The sequence below is a fragment of the Sphaeramia orbicularis genome, chromosome 12, assembly GCF_902148855.1.
Source record: "Sphaeramia orbicularis chromosome 12, fSphaOr1.1, whole genome shotgun sequence".
Taxonomy (NCBI): Eukaryota; Metazoa; Chordata; class Actinopteri; order Kurtiformes; family Apogonidae; genus Sphaeramia; species Sphaeramia orbicularis.
This window is the reverse complement of record NC_043968.1, coordinates 20,096,520-20,116,075: the sequence shown is the minus strand read 5'-3', so window position 1 is coordinate 20,116,075 and position 19,556 is coordinate 20,096,520.

Here is a 19,556-nt window from a genome sequence, read left to right as displayed (position 1 = left end):
ATTACATCTATAACTTGTAGTTTCGAAAACTAAATGAGCCGCTGCTGCCCCTCCCCTTTTCCTGTCAGTGCCATGGATACCATCATGTACAGACTGCTAAGGATCCAGGATTATTTTTAGGTTCTGGTTCTGGTGGTCTTGAGTCTATAACTACATACTATGACATCACGGATGCACAAAAGTCCAAACGGCTTTTTTCAGGCATAGTTTTCCAAAAACTGTAACTTTATGCATCAAGTGAGCATTTTGATAGTTAGACCTGTTTTATACCTGAAAAAATGAAAACCTTATTTGTGACCATAATAAATGTGAAAATTACTGGCAGAAGTTTTTATTTTTTGGTTTTGTTTAGAGTGGGACAGTTGCTTGAATCTCATTTACAATCATAGTATCAGCCTGTGCAATTGAAAAATCCAAAAGGCTGCAATCTAATTCAATTTAAATGAGACTGTGTGAAGTGACAGCGACCGATGCGCTTTTTCTCTGCAATCTCCTTATTGTCTACACCTATAATCAAGAAATCATCGGCCATTGTTGTTTATGTGAGTGATAAACCTGATATGATGTTTATAAATTATCTGTCTTAACAAATGTTGGCACCAATAGCAGCCAATGGATGGTATGAGGCTGTAAACTGAAAATAGGGAAAGCAATTGCTCTAAAGTCAGTCATAACTAGATGTTTTACATATTGATGTTTACTCTGTCATGCATAAATTTATTAATTATTCAATAGTAAAGTAGTGGTGACCTTTAACAATGATTTATGACCTCTGATAATGTTATTCGGACTATGTTTATATAGTACAATAATGCATGCATATTCAGAGAATACATATTGATTTCTTGCCAGCCAAACAACTTTTATCTGGATAAACTCATATGGTTGGTAATTTATGTTGAAAAAACAGAATACAAATTGTAAAATTATTGAAGATACATGCTTCCTGTTTTTTTTAATAATAATACATTTTATTTGTATAGCACTTTTCATGGAACTCAAAGACACTTTACATAAAGCAAATAAAAACAGAAACCAAACACATTAAAAACAGATAAAAGCAGGTGCAAAAAGCAGGTATATGAATATAAAACAGTTAAACATTAAAAGCAATCTTAAACTAGAAAAGCACTCAGAGAGTGCAGACCTCCGCCAAGGCAGATCAGCCCCCCCCCACGCACAATCACCACCAAAATTTAAACATTTGTTCCTTGTGCCAGTATCAACATTTCCTGAAAATCTCAGCAAAATCCATCCATAACTTTTTGAGTTATCTTGCTAACCAACCAACCAACAAACAAACAAACAAACAAACAAACAAACAAACAAACAAACAAACCCCAGTGAAAACATAACCTCCGCCGTTACATGGCGGAGGTAATAAGTGAGTTTTTAAAAGGGATTTCTTGGTGTTGAAGTCGGAGCAGTGTCAGATGGTAGGTGGAAGGGAGTTCCAGAGGGTTGGGGCAGCAATAGAAAAAGCTCTGTTTTACGTTTTATGTGGGTGGCCATGGCTCAGGAGGTAGAGCAGGTCATCTAATAACAAAAGGGTTGGCAGTTTGAATCCTGCTCTAGTCATGTGCCAGTCTTGTGTCCTTGGGCAAGACACTTCACCCTCCCACCCTCCTTGCCTACAGTGTCACTCATGCTGGTGTATGAATGTGTATGAATGTTCGGTGGTGGTCAGATGGGCTATTTGGCGTGAATTGGCAGCCATGCTTCCATCAGCCTGATGTGGTTTAATAATGCAAAGCGCTTTGGGTGCCTTGAAAAGCACTACAGAAATCTAATCCATTATTATTATGTTTTTACTGAAAATAGCTTAAAACATTCACGCTCTTCACCTCCTGTAACAATGACTTTAAGAAACCTGGACTTGTACTGTTGCAGACCTTTAGTGTGTTATCAAGCCAATGCATGTGCAAAGAGTAGAAATGTATCCTAAAAAAAACTGCTACTGGGTAAACTCCCTAATAGGTGTTATGAGGCTGACCTAAAACAAACTGGTCCCATGACAAGAAGCAAAATTAACAGAAAGAACAGAATCATGGGCAACTTTCCAGCTCAGTTTGAAAGACTGGGATTTTGTTTTTAGTTACAGGTCTGTAAAAATAAATCACCAGATAGTGCAGGGGTGTCAAACTCATTTTCTTTCAGGGGCCACATTCAGCCCAATTTGATCTTCAGCTGGCCGGACCAGTAAAGTAATAGTATAATAACATATAAATAATGACAACTCCAAATTTTTTAGTGCAAAAAATAACATTAAATGATGAAACTATTTTCAAAACAAGTACGATTTTATCAATATTAAGCCTCAACTTATGATTCATGCATGTGCAAAACAGATCAGATCTACCAAGGCACAAAAACAGGCAGAATAATGTTAAAATTGTACTTATTTTTCTTTAGACATTTCAGGTTGTTCATATTTGTTCAGGTTATTGACATTTTATTGTTAAATGATGTCAGAATTTCATGTTCTTTGCAATAAATTGGTGTTGCCATTATTTATAGGCATAATGTCTATTATTTTTCTCACATTAAACCAAGAAGAACATTTGGAGTCATTATGTCTAGATTATTATGCTATTGTTTTTGAGTTTGATGCCCTTGACTGTTAATATCTTCAGGGTAATTTTTGCATTTTGCACTTTGTAAATTCATGTCACTGGCCAGATTGGAACCTTTGGTGGGCCAGTTTTGGCCCCCGGGCCGCATGTTTGACACCTGTGAGATAGTGCTTCATAGTCATGTCCACACCGGTCCAGTTATGCTCAACCCACATGGGACAGCAGCCTTTTGATCCAACACATACAGGACTAGGTGTAAGACCTGGAACTGATAACCCAGAGGCTGCAGAAAACTGCACATTTTTCACCTTACCTTTTGTTTTCACCATCAGCTCCCACTCTCTGACCCGTTCTTTATATAGTTATTAGTCACAAACACACTCTAGACACTAGCATATGACTAGCATCTGCATATTACAAGAGAAAAAGGCTAAATCAGCAAGCCTAAAGTGCAGGTTGTGAATACACACAGACCCACAAAACTACATGCACAAAGCTAATTCAGCAGCTTTGCCCTTGTGCCTCCCATCAGTGTGAAGTAGAGGATGAGGTCAAGGGAGACATATTCACACAGAAGGAGTGGGGAGGGAAAAACGATGATGTAGAGAAGAGTAAGAGATGCAGCCAAAGGTAGGGAACGGGTTTTGTTGAACAACAGATGAAAATTTTCAAAAGGTGCGTGAGAAGGTGATGGAGAGGGAGGAGAGGAAGGAGGAAATGGGAGGAGGTCGACATTAGTCATTCTGTCACTGTTAATTGGGCTGCAATTACATGGCTTTGGGCCTTCTTAACTTTACTATAGATAGACCATCAGGTTCATCTATCAAAGTGTGTGTCCGGGGGTGCAAACAGGATAGAGAATGTACAAAAGGAGAACATCAAAGTGAAAAACAGTGTGACTAGTATAAAGGAAGGAAGAGGGGTGGACTGACAGCAGGAGAACAGGTTAAAAAAAACAACAGAATAACAGGCTTTGTTCAATGACAGTTAAAATTAGGAAACGTCTTAAGCTATTGTTATGTTTTTTTTATGTTCAATTTGTAATGAAGAACAGAATCTACACACACTCAAATGAAAAATGACATGTTAGAGTTCAGACATTTTTTTGCTAAATAAGAAGAAATAAATAATTCAGTGGTGGTGTTGGAGGATTTACGTTTACAATGACTGTATAATTTGTAATCATTCAATCATTTATTATTGTGTAGTTCATTATCATGTTAAAAGCTAAAGTATAAAATTCACATGGTTCATTATCTTTATGGACAGATTTTCTGGGTACAGCCAGGGGGTGGAGTGTGTCTGGTTTGGTTGCCTCATAATTATATCTGTGCTTTTTTCAGATGATGTGCTCATGTTGACTTCATCAAACTGACCTCCCGTTCGTACTGGGACAGTTCACAGCCAAGTGTTTAGCAGCTGGGATGAAGACCAGCACTTCTACAGGGTGGGGAAGCAAAATTTACAATGAACATTTAGTTGTTGTTTTTTTTTATCAGCAGGCACTACATCAGTTGTTTTGAAACCAAACATATATTGATGTCATAATCATACCTAACACTATTATCCATACCTTTTCAGAAACTTTTGCCCATATGAGTAATCAGGAAAGCAAACGTCAAAGAGTGTGTGATTTGCTGAATGCACTCGTCACACCAAAGGAGATTTCAAAAATAGTTGGAGTGTCCATAAAGACTGTTTATAATGGAAAGAAGAGAATGACTATGAGCAAAACTATTACGAGAAAGTCTGGAAGTGGAGGAAGCAACAAAAAACGTACCAAAGCTTTTATTAAAGCTCTCAAATCCAAAATCCTAATGGATCCAACCAAATCCATGAGAAAAATGGCAATTGAACTTGTGGTAGACAACAAGACCGTTAGAAATGCAGTAAAATATGATTTGAAGTTAAAATCTTACACAAGAACACCAAAACATTTGTTGACAACAGCAACAAATCCAACTTTAGCAATTTTTGGGAATCATGTTTATGGCTGCCTTCTAGCCCAGATCTAAACCCTCTGGATTCTGCTATTTGGGGCGTTTTAGAACATGCTACCAATAAAACATCACACAGCAATGTCGACTTTCTTAAAGATACTATTAAAGAAGAATGGGAGAAGTTGTCACCCGAATATTTGAGGAACACTTGCGCAAGTTTCAGGAAGCATGTGAAGGCAGTTATTGAGAAAGAAGGAGGACACATAGAATAAAAACATTTTCTATTATGTCAATTTTCTTGTGGCAAATAAATTCTCATGACTTTCAATAAACTAATTGGTCATACACTGTCTTTCAATCCCTGCCTCAAAATATTGTAAATTTTGCTTCCCCACCCTGTAGGTCCAATGCTGTGCTTCTCAGTCAGAAAAGGGTGGAGTGCCCCCTCTGGGTTAGGGAGGGGCTGTTGCCCCAAGTGGAGGAGTTTCCATATCCCAGGGTCCTGGACTGTTGTACTGGTTTATACATTTAAACACATGAATACAGTGGTAGAGGATCAGAGGTGATGAGTGGGAAGGATTATTATTGTAAGAGTCTGAGTCTATATGATGTTTTTTAAGGAAAGTGGTGCATATGTTTACTTTAAATCTTCAAATAAATTACCTATTCACAAGATTTGGGACACATTGGTGTATGCAAGAACAGCTTGTTTTTCATTTGTTTGTTTCTATAGGTTCTAATAACAGAACAGAACAAGTGAAAAAGTAAGCAGAGTTTACAATTACCCCTGCCTGGTCACACAACACTTTGCCCCTACTGCTCACTAATACCCTGTCTACCCAGGGATTCATTTTAAGTCTGAACTTTTGTAAACTTTTCAAAAATTAGTACAATTTAAAAAAGAAAAAAAAATTGAGAGAAAGGCATATTTAAAGAACATATTTGTGAAATTTAAAAAGAATCAGGTGAATAGTGTTTGAGAAAACAGTTGGACAAGTTTTCTAGGTTGAAATGTTAAAAAATGTGGAAAAAGATGAAAAAAATGTAATTCATGTGCATCAAATTTGAAAAGAATTGGGTGAATAGTGAATATTGGACGGATGGAATTCCTGTTTTTTATATATTTATCTATACATTAATTTATTGCTCCACGGAAAATGGTAACGATAGTATAGATATATTGTTTCCATTTGTCATGGAGATTAGCAGGTAGAAAAATTTGGATAATTTTTGCATTCTAAAACTGAATCATGACAATTACAGCTTTTTTTTTTTTTCTGCAGGGTTGATTTTAACATTGTCAGATAAAATGTTAAATGTTTCAGTGGAGGTTCAATGTTTTGTGTTTTTTTTAATCCACCTCTGCTGCTTCAAAGTATGACATTTCTGTTGGTAAAAACGTGTCGGTGTCTTGATGTTTTACAAAGTTTTGTCATGCGTGTTTCAATAAAAATACTATTAATAAAACCACTAATAAGCACAAAAAAATCATTGTTTAAACTGGAAAGAACAACTGATTTGACATTCAATATGATAATAAATAACGACAGATGACAACCTTTTTATACTGACAGTACTTTTGCCCATGCATAGCCTTATGTTGTGATTTATCTCTGACCCCCTGCTTCCACTTCCTTCTCATTTACCCACTGACTTCATCATCTGTCGCCTCTCCATGCCCCCCCCTCCCACCTTTGTATTCTCTTTATCTGAGCTCTCCGCCGGCCATGGTGGCTAAACAGAGACCAGCCAAGGTGAGAACGTGTCAGCTCTGATCCTTCTCTGTCACCTCAGTGTGTGATCTTATCTTAGAGCTCGGGCGGGGATAGCGGCCATCTTCTTTATCATTCAGCCTGTGATCCCCGGGTTCCCGGAGCCCCGTGAGCCAGGACTTTTGAATGACTTTGATGGGAATGAGATGTCAGTGTGTGTGAGGGGAGCAACACCTGCCAGCATCAATCACAAGACTCCAGCTTTGAGACCACTGGAGACACACCAACGCACATATACGCATGTACTGGCACACGCACGCCTGCAAACAAAAACAACAGTCGCATCACTCATGACCAACTGCTCCTCGCTGCTTACCTGGGTAAGATATTTATACAAAAATGGCAGAAACACACTTACAGAATATATAAAAGCCCAAATCAACTGACTAGACACCATATCTGTCTGTTCACAAAGCTTCACCTACACAAGCAAATCGCTGCCTTTTAGCTCTGAGAGTGCACTGTCACAGGGTTTTGACAGCAAGTGTTCTCCATTTATGTTTTATTCACACTTTGGTCACCTTGAAAGCGACAGCTGAAAAACAAACAAACAAACACTTTAGGGAGCCACAACAGAGTGGGGAATGGTTTTCAGTAACCACAGGCTTTACACTCAGCTGAGTGAGTTGTCAGATGGACTCTGCACCTGAAGCTTCAATCAGAATGTAGATGGAAGAGTGATCGGCTCAGAGCATTGATCGGTCCATGAATACCAAAGGAAGGATACGGGAAGAACCGAAGGCCAGTAGCTGCAGGATGAAACCGAAGCCAGACCAGAAGTGTCTTAATACCACTAAGCAATAGATACAGGCTCCAACTGACTGACAGGTAACATCTGGAAGTCAGTACGTTTTTCAGTGGGAGGCTTTCTAATCTTTTATACTGTGTTAATAATAATAATAATAATAAGAATAAGAATAAGAATAAGAATAAGAATAAGAATAAGAATAAGAATAATAAGAATAATAATTTATTTGTAAAGCGCTTTCAATCAAAGTGCTGTACAGATATAAAATCAATCACAATAAAACATAAAAACTAAAAACATTAACAGTAAAAGCAAATCGAGACATATAACACAGAGTAAACAAGTGGGTCTTGAGCTTTGCTTTAAAAACATCCACAGAGCATGCCTGCCTTATGTCCAGAGGAAGACTGTTCCAAAGTGTTGGCACATAGAAAAGGCTCGCTCACCGACAGTCTTTTTCCTGACTTTAGGCACAGTCAGGAGGCCAGATCCTTGTGAGCGAAGGGCACGAGAAGGTGCATACAGTCTAACCAACTCCGTCAAGTAAGAAGGTGCCGCTCCATTTAAAATTTTATAAGTCAATAAAAGCACCTTAAAATCAGCACGAACCTGACATGGAAGCCAGTGAAGAGAGGCCAACACTGCACTCAAAAAAATGATTCTTGGCTCTAATAAACATGAAGTAATATTTTAAAGTAAAATGTAACTGAAATATATGAAATTTAAAGTTTATTTATCCGAAAAAGTCAAACATAATGTGAATATGCTTTGTATAAAGTGAATCTAAACAAATAAAGTAAACTTTATTTACTAGATCACATAAAAAGGCTGGGCGTCACAGTCAAACACAGTTTATGTAAAAGTTTGCATTAACTAAAGCAAATCTGACTGAAGGTATTTAATTTATTCATATTGACTCAATATGAGAAAAAACATTGTATTAAATGCAACTCTTTACATTAAACTTATGTAATAAAATTACATGGAAAATTTACATGTAATTAAAATTATAAAGTCAACATTTTTGGCTTAATTATTTTTTTGAGTGTGGGGTAATATGATCATATTTTCCAGCTCCAGTCAGAACCCGAGCTGCGGCATTTTGCACCATCTACAGGACTCGGAAACTTTTTTTAGGTAATCCTGAAAGAAGAGTGTTACAATAGTCCAAAGGAGATGTTACGAAAGCATGAATGAGGACTTCAGCATCTTTGTCACTCAGGATTGGCCTGATCCTAGCAATCCTTCCAAGATGAAAAAATGATATTCGAGTCACCTCCTTGATATGCTTATCAAAAGCAAGTGACTGGTCAAATATGACACCAAGGTTTTTCATCTTGTCTCTGCCAAGAACAACACAGTCATCAAGAGACAAAGAAACATTACTGAATAAATTTTGTGTTCACATGCACTTCAGAGGTTTGGATACTGGTGGATTCTTAGAGTATCCCAGCTTTGCATTTGCACATAAATACAACATCCCTGAAGAGGGGGGGTGGTGGCGGGTCAAAATAAATAAATAAATAAATAAATAAATAAATACAACATCCCAATTTTAGTATCCAAATACAATAGATCACATGTGTCAAACATGCGGCCCGGGGGCCAAAACCGGCCCGCCAAAGGTTCCAATCTGGCCCGTGACATGAATTTACAAAGTGCAAAATGCAAAAATTACCCTGAAGATATTGACAGTCAAGGGCATCAAACTCAAAAATAATAGCATAATAACCTTGGCATAATGACTCCAATGTTCTTCTTGGTTTAATGTGAGAAAAATAATAAGACATTATGCCTCCAAATAATGGCAACACCAATTTTTCCTCTTTGATTTTTTGCAAAGAACATTAAATTCTGATGTCCTTTAACAATAAAATGTCAATAACCTGAACAAATATGAACAACCTGAAATGTCTACAGAAAAATTAGTGCAATATTCTGCCTGTTTTGTGCCTTGGTAGATCTGATCTGTAATGCATATGTAGAAATCATAAGTTGAGGCTTAATATTGATAAAATTGTACTTTTTTTTCTTCAGAAATGTCAGTTTTTTCCAGTTATTCACATCTTTTTTGTTTTGTATAGAAATAGTTTCATCATTTAATGTTATTTTTTGCACTAAAAAATTTGGAGTTGTCATTATTTGTAGGCTATTATGTTATTATTTTACTGGTCCGGCCCACTGGAGATCAAATTGGGCTGAATATGGCCCCTGAAAGAACATGAGTTTGACACCCCTGCAACCAATCAATCAATCAATCAATCAATAGACAGACATTATTTTTTTTTAACAAATATTCCTTATATTTGATATTCTTATTGTTTTAATGGCACTGTGGAGTGAAGGAATAGGGTTTTACTTCATGAAGAAATTAGAATAATCAGAAAAGTTCATGACAACTGCATTTTACCTCAGTTATTTACATGTATTGATAAGATTAGTGGATCAACAGGTATTAAACGGTTTATATTGGTAGATGGTTTTGGTTGACTGTGGATATTTAGGTCTTTATGGGTTAAATAAGACATGCAGGGGAGTAAAGTGGCCAAGGGACCACCGGCCCCTCTGCCTTACGATAGATAGATAGATAGATAGATAGATAGATAGATAGATAGATAGATAGATAGATAGATAGATAGATAGATAGATAGATAGATAGATAGATAGATAGATAGATAGATAGATAGATAGATAGATAGATAGATAGCTTTATTGTCTGTTCCAGCATAAACAGAAATTCCTCTGTTGTTATGACTGTAAGACAAAGTTTAAAAACCACACTCAGGCAAAACACCCCAACACAATCCAAAGCACAATTCAATGGATAAAAACAAGTAAAACACATAAAATGACTAATACACTTCAGGAGTACATCAATAGTATCCAGGATACTAAACCCATGTACACGCACACCGATACTCCAATCATTATCCGATTTCTGGAGTTATCAGATTATTCTAGACTGATCTCATGAAATCACGTTGTATGTCACGCCAATTCTTTTGATATTTGACACGCTATACATATGCATTGTCGTCCTTTCGCGTGTTATTCAACGCTATTTGATCGTGTGTCAGTTTAGATCTCCGGTTCACATAACCCTAACTGTAACCCTCAGTGCGTGGTATTTGACGTGGCGTGAACACATACATGACACATACACATACATGATTTCATGATATCACATTGGATTATTCAAGTGATCACATAAACAATGTATTCTGATATGATTTATCACGTAATGGCAATAATTTGATTATAAGAAATCGGATTAACACACCTGGACTTCTCCCCAGTACTCTGATGTCTTTGTGTATGTAGGTTCATCTGATTTAATTCATCCTTTTACATCTGCACATGGGTAAAAATAATGAAATCGTAGAAAACAGAAGTGACAGACATGAGCGGAAGACAATAACAGGGAGTTTGAATCTACCATCACTACATACGTATCTGATAATAGACTGAGACGTCGAAACCAGGGTTTTTCCATTATCGCATTTCTTAAGTGTATGTAAACACATCAGATCTGATGATTACAAGTATCTGATTACTCCCAGTTATCAGATTTTTATGGTCATGTAAACGGGCTCAGTGTTACATGCGTAAACCTTATCCTTTATTACTGCACAGGCACGAAATTACATAACAGGAATACAAATATGGCAGCAGCAATGAAAGCATCTCACTACAAGAACGACAGAGGCATGGAGTTTTATCTCAGCAATAAAAAAAAAATTAAAAATCACGTAGAAAGTGCATCAGAAAGCTGAACGTTTCAAGTCTGTAGTAAAACAAACAACACAACATCGACTTCCCCAAAAATTACCTGTCAGATCACCATTGAAAACACTACAGAAATGTGTGTGTGTGTATTGACATTAACACCAGTCACTGAACTCCGTCATGACGACCTTCTGCCATCAGTCACGGCTGCAGATCCCCCCCTCCTCCTCCTCGTCCTTGGCGCTGACAGTGACAGAATAACACCTAGAGGACATGTTTACCTGTTGATCTTGTCTCCTGTTGTTGGCAGTACATGAATACCTCTAAACATGGTGGTGGCATTTAACACTGCTTCGTCTGCTGTGAACTAAAGAGGCTTCAGGTTCTATAGCCACAGTAACATTAAAGTTTGACAGCAGCTTTTGAGGTTAATTATTATGTTGTAAACATCATAGGTGTCTGTGCAAAAAGCAGCAATAATAAGCCTAATTAATAGTATTTATCATGTAAATAGGAATATGAGTAGTCAGATTTGTCTGTACGTCACATTAAAATCCATATCATAGCCCCGTTTCCACAGCAATTCTATTTTGGGAATATTTCACCTTTATTCCGGAATGATGTCTGTGCAAACCAAAAGGTGGGATCATTTGGTCCGGCCTCTGTCACAGCTCTGTAGCGCCTCTGAAGGTAGTAACAGAGCTGAGATAAAGGTGATTCTGAAACACTGTGTAAAAGGAACACCTCTTGTTCCGCAACAAAGATGTGACGCTTTGATGACGTATTACATGTGCGATCCCTGCACCAGAGGGATTTATAATAATAACTTGAAAAGCACTCGGAGAGCGCAGACCTCCGCCAAGGCAGGACAGCCCCTCCCCCATCATTTGTTCCTTGTGCCAGTATCAACATTTCCTAAAATTTCATGAAAATCCATCCATAACTTTTTGAGTTATCTTGCTAACAGACAGACAAACCCTGATGAAAACATAACCTCCGCCGTTACACTTGGCAGAGGTAAAAATAATAATGGATTATATAAATGATAAATATGCGCCATAATTACCTCCTGTTTGTGCAATAGCCCCCCCAGCTGCTACAATGTTTCTGTTCTGTTTACACAAATTATATACTGGTTATTCTGTTTTGCACTATTTATTCTGTTGTTTACATTCTGTTTATCTATTTATTCTTTATTGCACTCATTTATTTTTAGCTTGTTTTTAAAGTTATATAGAATATATTTTAATTCTGTGGTAATCCGGAAGCCAAGCAATGACATTACGTTGCCAAAATCTCACTGCTGTGTTTTTTTTGTGTAATGACAATAAAGGAATTCTAAGTCTAAGTCTAAGTCTATTAGATTTCTATAGTGCTTTTCAAGGCACCTAAAGCACTTTACATTATTGATCCATTATTCATTCACTCTTACATTCACACTCTGATGGTGGTAAATTATGTTTGTATCCACAGCTGCCTTGGGGCAACGGCCCCTCCGACCACCACCAAATATTTATACACCAGTGTGAGTGACACAGGAGTCAAGGTAGGTGAGGTGTCTTGTGCAAGGACACAATGGCACAGGACAGAATGGGATTCAAACCGCCAACCCATCAGTTATTGGATGACCCACTCTACCTCCTGACCCATGGCCACCCTGATTTAAAAATGAGCGTGGGCCGTGTACAGAAAACAAACATATCAATGCGATCAGAAAGATGTCCAACTGGGGAGATGCCGAGATCCGCGAGCTGTTGTCACTTTGAGCTAAGGACTCCATCCATGCTAACATTTGTGGAATAGCCAAAAACAGGACTTGGGGTATTTCTGTCGTGCAAGTTATACATCACACACGACACTGTGTTGCGTCACCGCCCCTTTGATTCCAGAACGCAGGTCCACTGTGTAAAAGTCCAACCTGTCTCACCTCTGTTACTCCTTTGGCTTGGCTGTGGAAATCGGTCATTGGTGGAAAAACCACCTTTTTTCCAGGATCTGTGTGTAAAAGTGGCTCATGAATACAAAAACAGGAATACGCCTCATAACCAGGATACTAATGTACATGTATACACAGTCATTTGTTCTCTAATAAATTTGCTGGTGATCCCTTATGTAATTTTACCTCTGTATGTAAGATTGCAGGGCCAACAGTAATGTCAGTAATAATGTCTGTTATTCTTTCACTATAGTTGTGGTGAATAAAATACATTGAAAAGGCAATCAAATAATAATAATAAATTGCATTTATGAAGCACTCTTCATTTGGTGGAATCTCAAAGTGCTAAATGCAAATGATTGTTATACAAATGTTTCACAAAGTTTACTGTTTTCACCTTATCCACCAACCCTTAAAAATTCGATATTTTCCTTTTTTAAATGGAATTATGCATTTTAAAACATTTCCCTGTGGTCTACATAAACTGTAAATGCTATGCTTGGGTCTGAATTCTTCATTAATTCAATGCCACAGGTCCATCTTCAATCCTATTTCTGAGTAATGACACCAGAAAGGTCATTTTGAACACTGGCCCTTTAAATGCAAATGAGCCACTTCATGCCCCGCCCCCTCCAGGTTGTTGGCTGTGCTGCTCTGTCCTATTCAACCAACAACTGAATATTTTAGGTAATGGGCTCGAAGTTTGAACATATTTTCCGTATGGACTACAACCACAGCTGCTGACAAACAATTATGTCGTACTCGGAGAAATGTTCGTCAGAAGTCTTGACCTTATATGTGCAAATGTCATGACGTAGCTAGTTAAAAACATAACAAATTAAGAAGGAATTGAAACAGGTTATAGAAATCCACTCGATTTTTACCAAAATGAATATAAAGATAGCTTTGCAGCACCTGGAGGGTTCAGATTCAAACTTTTTAAATTATTACAGTCCAAATACACAAATAAATGTACCAAAGACTAATAAAAGAGGGTTTAGCAAAATATGACCCCTTTAAGTTCCCCTATCTCCACCCTTTGGCCAAATACTGTGACTTAAGCCTCCAAGACGTCAAGGTGATAACAGTCAAAATGATAATTCCGAGCTTCATGGTGACTCATTGTTCTTTTCTTTTAGACTATGAAGAGAACCTGTGTTTGCTGTTTGTGTGAATGAGTCAGAGCAGATTGGTGTGCGTTTAATTTAAATATATATTTTCATGCATTTGGACATTTCTTCCCAAAAAAAAAAAAAACAAAATAAAATAAAGCCTTTTGATTTTTTGCTAAAGCATATACAGATGCAAAAGATGTACGTGGAATGAATGCTTTTTGTACTTCTTTAAAGAGCAGAGTAATTTTAAACCTGATGCTTTGGATGAACCTTGGATGAATCAGCAGACTTGTCTTAATCCTTAATGTAGAACTGATGAAGCACTTGAATCAAATCATACAACCAGCAACGGAGTGAGACATTTGCAAGTGTGAAATCCTTGTGCAATTATAGTTGTTTTCGCTTCATTCTACTGAAAAACTGTCTTTTCCCCCAGTCCTTTATCAGCAATGAACTTCCACATTTTATGTTCAGTTTGGCTCTTGGTCTATGCTTATGTGAAGTAATCAAGCACTGGCTCAAACTCAATGAACATTCCTTAAAGATTGTGTGTGAAATGGGCATTATTCATTGTCAAAACACTCGTGCAATTAGCATGTGAGTTTGGCTCAGAACGGAATTATTCTGACTGGACAGAAATAAGTCCTCTGAGTGATTTAATCAACTAAATGAGCTTTCTATTCAAGATATTCTCCCATTCATTCTCATTTACAGAATATATGCACATACGTGTGGTTGCATACAATCACCGTCACACAACGTGTGGGCATTAGATCAATTGTAATTGATTTCTAAAGACCACTTAACTCTAACGCTGCTGACGAGTGCACATATAGGCAGAAAGGAACAAAGCATGCAGATGATGTGAGTCAGTGGATGGAGGAGCAGGAGAAGGGAAAGAGGACGAGAAAACAGCGTGCAGGACTGACTCACTGTTCACATGGGTTCACTTTGTATGTGTGCGTATGGAAGAGGAAAAAACAGACAGCGACAGAAAATGATAGTGACAGAAAAATGATGACATTCAGATCATGATTCACATCACTATCAACCTTCTCAACAGATCTTGAAAGACCCAAATCCACTTTAAAAAGGCCTGTGTTCACAAGAAACACACTGTTCGTACAAAATATGTGGGTTTTTTCTCCACTGTGTTCGGAGAGCTGTGTCATACTGAGCTGCAGCGAATGGAGGAAGGGTTTACATGTTCAGTCTTGTATTTGTGTGAGATTTAAAAAAAAAAAAAAAAAAATCTTGACAAGTGTCAGAAGATCCCTGGAGGTAAGGGGATTTTACGTAAAAAGGAAAATTTCTTTTAGTTTAACTTTACTGTGAGAGATCATAGTAGTGTAGGTAAATCACAGTGAGTGCATTCATTTGAGAACTGCTTTGAAGAGTCAGCAGAACTGTGCAAAAACAGCAGCATCTATTTTCGTGACAGTTAATGGAAAGGAAGGACATAAACCACAGTCGAACAGATCAAATTTTGGAGCAGATCCATAAAACAATGGTTGAAGCCTCTTAGCAAAAAAACAAACAAAAAAAAAACTGACAAGTGGTGCCAGGCACAACAAACCCCGCCCCTTGCACGTTTTGTAGCTTATGTTGGCATCAATCCAGCTGATGTCATCATGTCTCCGTGTGTGCTGATGTCACCATATGAATTGCCTTGGTATATGTGCCAAGTTGGAAGTAAATTGAAACAAAACTGATGTTTTTATAGACATTTGAAATTTCGCCAATTATAAGTAAATAGGAAAAGAAATTTTTTTTTTTAAAATTCATGAAAAATTTTAACTTTGACCTACTGTTCCCAAAATGTAATCACATCTATTCTAAGTCACTTGCAATCTATAAACCCAATGTGGTATGAATTCAACCAATAGTTTTGCTGCTACAGACATTTGAACTTTTGCCCATTATGAGCAAATGGGGAAAATAAAGATTTTAAAAATTCATAAAAAATTTGAACTTTGATCTACTGTTCCCAAAATGGGAGGAGATCTATTCTGGGTCACTGGCAATCTATAAACCTAATTTGGTATGAATTCAACCAACAGTTTTGCTGCGAGAATGCTAACAAACAAACAAACTGAACCGAACCAAAAACAACACCCCTTGCCTCCCCTTCGGGGGGTGGGGTAACCAGTGCATCCATCAGACAAATGAAAACAGACATTTGTTAACAAGGCAGCAGTCACTTAAACTGTAACTGCAGTGAATTTTCATTGTTAGCTATTTCAAAAGATCACATGTAATACTAGTGGTTCCGTCAGGTAATTGACATTACATCCTGTTGTCAAGTACATGCGAGTACTAACCCACTGCTCCATCAGTCAGTCATGGTCAGAGACATGCTTCCTCCTTCACAGGCTGTTCCAGCACTGGCAGAGATGCAGAGTCATTGATTTGTCTGATTACCTGGACTGTGGTGAACCGGTCACTGACCCCGTGCAGCAGACTCCAGGCTAAGATGACGTTATCAGCCAGTGCTGGGTTGTGTCGCTAGGAGGATGGCAGAGTGCAAAGTTTACAGCTGCACAAACAAAAGTGAACTGACAGCTAGTTGTTAACTTGAACTCCATCACCTGAAATCAATGAGGTTCCATCACTTCAGGACAGCAATAGCTGCTCCCCACAGGATCTGCCCCCACCCCTAATTCATTTAATAAAAGTATCCAGTGTGGTGCATTTATGGCAATTTTTTAATACTGAAATCAGATAATGATCGGAGTTTAAGTGTGTGTGTGTGTGTGTATGTGTGTGTGTGTGTGTGTGTGTGTGTAAACGGGCTCATTATCAGCCAATCCTATCAGTTCACTGATGTGGCAGAACTTCTCTAAAAGTTTACAAGTTATGCTGCATTCCAGAGTGCTGGGAGATGGGAACTTTCAGACGTCCAATTCAGTAAAATGCATTTGAACTCCTGTCCAAGCTGGAGGTCCTTGTTGCAAAGTGGGGTCAGATAAGTACCCCGACCTCACCGTGAACTACAACGTGACGTCAACACAACAATGGTGGCGCACAGTGTGCAAGGTCGCAATGAAAAAAAAAGTCATATTGTATAATTAGCTCATCTGTCATTTTGCTTCTTCTGTCTCGTCTGCGTATATGAGAACACTGTACTGTCGACAGTCACAATGCCTCTGCAGTAACAAAGCAAACAGGAGCTTAGATCTGCGATCTCCATGTTTGTTGTTTATGTTCAACATGGATCACCTGGAATACTGTGAGGTGGGATGTAGTTAACTCCAACTGAGATACAGTCTACCTCCCAGGACTCTGGAATGTAGCATTAGTCGTGTGTTTCAGCAGAGTGGATGTGTCAGATTAGTGATACGTTTGCCCAGTTTGGTGATCTTTACCTGTGGTGTTGAAATAGAGAAGAATAAAGCAGTAAAAAAGTATCAGTGGTAACATGATTGACCGACTGTAGCTCTGCCATAAACTGGTCTGACCTGTTGAAACACCTGAAAGTGTCATGTCTTTTTTATTTAGTTCATCTTAGATTATATAAGGTTGCGTCATAATCTACTAGCCTATAGACAAGATGTTAAAGAGCACCACAGAGGTCATCCGTGTGATGTGGTGTGGGTATGGACTCACATGCACAGCGCAATCAGGTTTAGGACCTTTATGACAAAGTCTTTATGTGATACAAAAAAACTCAGGTATCTTCTTCACAAAAGTCTCATCTTTAACTCAGGCCTGGAACACAGAAATCTTCGGATTAATTTTTTGAGAGTCTCAGGCAGCTTGGCCGACAGAGTGAGGGACTTGAAGTCTCCTTCCTGAATGAAAGCAACAATCTGACAATGACTGGAGAGGCTGAGCTGCTCATACGGTCTGTTCGTCAGGTGATGAACTGCAGGTGCGAGCTGAGTGAGGGGGAGTAGACTGTAAAACCCGATGTGGACCCTGACCGTCTGTTCACCAAGATCAGCCTCTGATCTCCCTGACCCCCAGACCATGATGGGTTTACACACAAAACTGCTGTGTCTTAATAATATTATGTGAAAAGAAGCAGTGAATGCTTTGGGGGTTAAAGGTCTATTTAATGTTGATGATGAGGCAATGTGTAAGTGTGTTTCTGAGAATAAAACTGTTGTTCACCTTCAAAATACTCTCCACAAACTTCTCCAAACATTGACTAATTAAAGTTAAAACTGAATGCACACAAAGACATGACACAAATTAGGTTTATTCTTACATTTTAAGACAAGCACCTTCATAATCTGTTTTCAGACCAACAGAGAACTGTGTCAGTGCCAGTTCCCGCATCTAATCTCAAACCCTGGCCAACGTGTTCACACCAAAAATCAGAGCATTCGGGAACTGAACGGCACCAAGTAAAACTTTATTTTCCTAAGTGAACCGTGACGACTTGAGTGGACATCACCAGGTGGATCCATGTTCACCTGCTGAGGTTTCATCTCTGGATTGGGCGTCGCTGCCTTCTTCTCCACAGCAGATGTTGTATCATGGTTTGGTTCAGATAAATAATGATCTGGATTAAGAGTTTGTTTTGTTTTTTGTTTTTTTCAACTTTATTAACATTTGTGTATACAGTACAACATTTTAAACAAACAAGATGTCAAAAGGGAAAATGCATTTGAACATATAAGTTTAAGAAAATAATGCATAGATTTAAAAATACAAAGCATAATATATAAATAATAATTAAAAAGAAAAATGAAAAAAGTAAATAAATAAAAAAAATAATAATTCTGACAAATATGAATAAATAAATAAATGCAACAGAGAGTTCAGTTAGAATTAAAAAATTGTTTATGAATAACCAAGGTGTTAGTGCTTTTTTATTGTAAATGAGTTCTAAAGATTTAATATAATTTCCAGGTTCAAATAGGAAGATTTTAAAATTTGGGAGTGTTTTAGTATATTTGTTTTCATGTATATGAAATTTTCCAAATAATATTAACAAATTTACAATAAATTCTAGATTGTTAGTATCATGTTTAAAATAAGTAATTACATTTTGGGATGTTATATTTATTTTATTGTTACTTTTAGAAATGATATAATTTTCCATTTTGGACCAAAAATTTGAAGAATGTATGATCTGTATTAAGAGTGCAAATGCTCACATGTAGTCAATGATGCGATCCATAGCACTGTCATTATTACCTCCGCCAAGGAGGTTATGTTTTTGCCAGGGTTTGTTTGTCTGTCTGTTTGTCTGTCTGTTAGTGTGCAACATAACTCAAAAAGTTATGGACAGATTTTGATGAAATTTTCAGGGTTTGTTGGAAATGGGATAAGGAAGAAATGATTAACTTTTGGGGGTGATCTGGAAGAAATCCTGGATTCTGGATCACTTTGAAATTTTCGTTAACATTGTGGTAAATGGGGCCAAAATTTTCGTTTCCCAATATCTCGCTTAATTATAGACCAAAACTCATGAAATTTAACTCAGGAATTGACAATGGGGTCCTCTATCACATTTCAAAGGCTGATCCGGATCTGATCCAGAAGGCGGATTTTATTTTAAAAAATAAATGTAGGATTTGTATGACCGATTATGTGGGGAATTTTTGGGCTTGGCGGAGGTCTGCGCTCTCCGAGTGCTTTTCTAGTTTTCTCTGCTGTGATCCCATCTGCTTTCGTACAGCCTTTTTTTGGGGGTGTGTGCAAAGCAGCGCCCTCTGTCGATGATGCGTCATGGGCTCGCATAATGGTATAAACGGGCAAGCACTTCGGTTCCCAGTGGAACTGCTGCAGGAACTGG